Below are 4,928 nucleotides of genomic sequence, written 5' to 3' on the forward strand. Positions count from 1 at the left end.
CTTTCCCTAACACAATATAAAGAGTTTCCTCAATCTTTTTTACAGCTTCAATAAATTCCATTATTTAGCCGCACTATAATTTATCTAACCAGTCTCATACTAATGAACTTTTAGGTGGATTCCGATCATTTGTCATTATAGATAATGTTGTAATGAATAAACTTGAACATTAATTATTTCCCATTTGTGTGAGTGTGTCTGGAAGATAGATTCCATATGGCTTATTTTTTTAGCCTCTGAATGTTTTGGTTGATTTTTTGGAACTATTCCCAAGTTGTGCATGTCTCTCTTCAATTAGGGAAACCAAAATTATACATAATACTCTAAGAATAACCTTCCCAATGCTGAATATAGCAGGATTGCTTTTCTCTTTTTTGTTCTTGCAAATCAGATCTGCAAGAATTATAAACCAGTTTTTAAAAATGGCCTAACAACTAATCTAAAAAGTAAGTTTATTAAAAATAATAACCTAACATTGCTAAAGAATATTAATACCTAAGCACCATGATTTCCTGTTATTTTACTGCTATTTATTTTCACACATTTTTCTTCTTTAACATATGTTCTTTGTTTGGGTTTCTATCTTAATGGGAGGATTTGATTAAAGTCAAGTCTACTCAATATACATCAATGAAAGCAATTATGAACAAGGGGTAGAATAGAAAAATATTATTTTAACAGCAAGTATGTATGATAGCTAACTGTTCTGATTTAAAATATTTTATTTCATTATCTGATCACATGTCTCAAGTTTAGCCTTAGAAAATACAATCACCACACAAATATAGAATATCTTTAGCCCAGGAATTTGGTGGCTACAGTCTGTTAGTGTTTAAGGTATCAGTAACTGCTTGAGAATGTCCAGTTTTCTTTAATGTTGATTAATGCTCAATGATTCAAAGTGACTTAGTGGCAGGCAAATAGAACTACTAACTCTAAGAAAGTTTTGAAGTATTCACTAAACATACACAAGCCAAATGGTGCAACATTAGTTTTTGATAAGAAGTGGAACTTAAATAACAGAAAGCCACAAACAATCCTCAAAGTTCATTTTAACTGTCTCTGCATGATTTTCTCTATGTCTTATCTGACCCTTTCTTTCCCTTTCTCACTCCAAGATCTCCTTTGGGCAGAATTTCTCAAGCAGGAGTTAAATGGACTTAAAAAAAAAATGTGTATGTCTTTGCATGTCCTCAAGGGAATGACTAAAAAGGGAGTTAGCAGTTTTAGTAACTAAAAGATCATAGATAACATGTAAAATAGATGGGTGGTTGAGAGATCACTTGGTTTGATTTTCATCAGACACCTCTAAACTCAAATTAGAATTGACTTATGCCATAGCAGAGTGACAGAAAAAACAGAACTCAAGATTGAACACCCCAAAATTTTTTATAAAGAATTATGCAAAATGGCATGGTGAAAAATTACATATAAAACCTAATCTTGAAGGCACAATTCTTAGACCCATCTGCATCCTTTGTCACTGTAAATTCAACTTCAGAGATCTTGAAAGCTTCCATTTTAATTTACCTAGGGCAGCAGCCAGAGCAGAAGATTAAAAACAACCACTGCAAGAATAACTTCTCTTGCAAGGATGGGTTATTGCCCCATACATCAGTCTTTATGACTTGAAACTGTTACAATCTTTTTATTTGGTGATGTTAACTTGATCTTCTGGTATTCAAGTATCACTTATCCTCACCAAAGAAGTCACTTGACACATTTGCCTCATAGTTTATCTTTACTGTTCTCTGTGCACTTCACTATAAATAATTTCTATCAGATCTGAAAAGTTGTACACATAGTCAAATCTCAATGATTCAAATAATAGTTATGCACTTTTAAACTACTATTGACCCTTGAATAACCCGATTTTGAACTGCACGGGTCCACTTATATGTGGATTTTTTCAATGAATACTGTAAATGTATTTTCTCTTTCTTATTGGTTTTCTTAATAACATTTTCTTTTCTCTAGCTTACTTTATTATAAGAATACAATATATAATATATACGACATACAAAATATGTGCTAATCGACTGTGTTATCAATAAGGTTTCTGGTCAACAGTAGGCTATTAGTAATTAAGTTCTTGAGGAGTTAAAAGTTGTATGTGGATTTTTGACTGCGTGGGGTTTGGTGTCCCTAATTCCCGCGTTGTTCAAGGGTCAACTGTACTTGTATCACATATCCAATTCTGCCTGCTTCTCACAGGCTCTTCGTTTAGGGGCAATCGCTTACTCTTCAGTTTCTTTCAGATACTTTTTAATAGGCATTTCAAAGGAAGAAAATTTTTCTCACCTAACCAGAATACTGTTGTCACATTTAATAAATTTAACAAAACTTCTCAAAATGAATCTTCATTTCATAATATTTTTATCATGGCTATGTAATTTAGTGTGTGAATACCAGCAAGGTACAGATGGTACAATTCTGGTTTTCTGAAAAGATTTAGAGCAAATCTGGTTATTTCAAGATTAGCAACATCTGAAGACTTTATGGTGGGGTTAACCACCACACAGTGAATAGCTCCATTGTCTGGTCTGCAACCTAGCCCAAAAAAGAGAGAGACACAGTTTATGATAGTCTATCTGGAAATAACTCAAGTCTACAGCAGCCTTCATCATGTGAAATGTAATGAGGGATTTAAAAGCTGAATTAGAATATGTTTCTGTACTGCTGGATGCAGAACTCTTTTTATCTCAAAATAGTACAGACATCATCAAACGTCCCTGTAGGGCAGGCATCCAGGAGCTGCTTTGAATGCTGCTGACTGTGCTTTTAAGGAGGTGTGCCAGAAATGTGATCGGCAACAACTCTCATAAAAGTCAGTCGAAAGAGAACCACATTAAGGCACCTTCAGAATTTGGATACCAGGTCACTTTTTGAGAGTAAAGCTACTGAGAGTTAGCATATACTTATTTCAAGTAGCCACCTGCCAAAGGAATAGTGTTGTGAGTGAAAACATGGAAAATACCCATTTCCAACTAATGAACAGTGATGTTTAAGCAGTATGAGTCTAGTCTAGTATTTAAGAGAGACAGTTCTGGAAAAAGGCAGACCTGGGTTCAAATCCCGTTGTTTCCATCTAATTTCTATGTAACCTGGAACAAATGATCTAATCTCTCTAAGCCTCAGAGTTGTTGCATTAATTAAAAGTTAAATTAAGTAATTTTCAGTTTCTCATATACCTGATGTTGAAAAGGTTGCTCCCCAAATAGCTAGTATGACTATTCTGGCCTCCTGAAATCTGTACCCCCATCGTCAATTGATGTATTATCTTTTAGTTCTACATGGCAATTTCTTTTGAGTTTGGTTATCTAAAGATAGTACTTTAAAGGTTCTGAGAAGATCAAATTTCTGACCTACAAAACAGAGGACTATCATATGTTCTAGAAATTCTACTTTCAGGTATATATCCGAGAGAAATAAAAACATATGTCCACACAAAACTTGTATAGAAATATCCATAAAAGCATTATTCATAATAGCCAAAAAGTAGAAACAACCTAAATATCCATCAACTGATGAATAGATAAATGAGATATGGTACGTACATATAATAGAATATTATTTGGCAATTAAAAGAAATGAGTACTGATACATGCTGTAACATAGCTGAACCTTAAAAACATGCTTAGTGAAAGAAGCCAGTCACCAAAGACCACATATTTTATGGATCCATTTATATAAAATGCCTAGAAGAAGTAAATCTATAGATACAGAAAATAAATTAGTGGTTACCTAAGACTTGGGAGAGGAAGGCTAGAGGGATGTGAGGGAATGACTACTAATGGGTTTAGTGTTTCTTTTTGGTGTAATGAAAATGTTCTAAAATTGATTGCGCTAATAGTTGTGCTATTTTGTGAATACACTAAAAAAACATTGAGTTGTCTATTTTTATTAGTTTCAGGTATATGGTACATTGGTTAGAAATTTATATAGTTTATTAAATGATCTCCCTGATTACTCTATCACCCATCTGGCTCTACACACAGCCATTAAGATATTATTGACTATATTTCCTCTACCGTGCTCTACATCTCCGTCACTACTTTTTAACTACTAATTTGTACTTCTTCAACTCTTCACTTTTTTCTCCCAGCCCTCCAACCCCTCTCCCCCTGGCAATCACTAGATTGTCCTCTGTACCTGTGAGTCTGTTTTCGTAAAAATCGTTGAGTTGTTAACTTTAAATGGATGAATTGTGTAGTATGTGAACTATATCTCAATAAAGCTGTTATATAAAAAAACAGAACAAAACAACAACAAACAAAAAAACAGGAACAGACTTTGGGATCCCATCAAGACTCTCTTAACTCTGTGAAGTTCTGCCTGAGAAAGCTGGGATCACTCTGACATTTCTTTTTTCTTTTTTTTTTATTAAATTTATTGGAGTGACATTGATTAATAAAATTATATAGATTTCAAGTGTACAATTCAATAATATGTCATATGTGTATTGCATTGTGTGTTCACCACCCAAAGTCAAATCTTCGGTCATCATATATTTGACCCCCTTTACCCTTATCTACCTCCCCCCTTGCTCCTTTCCCTCTGGTAACCATTAAACTGTTGTCTGTCCATGACCATGCTACCCTGAACAAGCCCTATCCTGTCTGATATTGGAAGTTAAGCAGGGTCAGGCCTGGTTAGTACTTGGATGGGAGACCACCTAGGAAGACCAGGTGCTGTAGGTCTAAATAAATAAAGAAATAAAGAAATAAAATAAGGGATTGTAAGCTGACAAGCTCCTTGCAATCTGTGAGGTCAACCAAGGGTTGTCTTGCCTAAAACTATAAAATAAATAAATTAATTAAATAAATAAATAAAAATAAACTGTTGCCTGTGTCTATGAGTCTTTGTTTGTTGCTTTCTGTTTTATATCCCACATATGAATGAAATCATATGGTTCTCAACTTTTTCTG

General features: G+C 33.9%; 1 pseudogene; it reads left to right on the forward strand.

Annotated features, from left to right (window-relative positions):
- Positions 1–4,581: 4,581 nt before the first annotated feature.
- On the forward strand, positions 4,582–4,700 carry LOC112470940 (annotated as a pseudogene).
- The last annotated feature ends 228 nt before the right edge of the window (positions 4,701–4,928 follow it).

Source organism: Pteropus alecto, unplaced genomic scaffold, assembly GCF_000325575.1.
Source record: "Pteropus alecto unplaced genomic scaffold, ASM32557v1 scaffold210, whole genome shotgun sequence".
Lineage (NCBI taxonomy): Eukaryota > Metazoa > Chordata > Mammalia > Chiroptera > Pteropodidae > Pteropus > Pteropus alecto.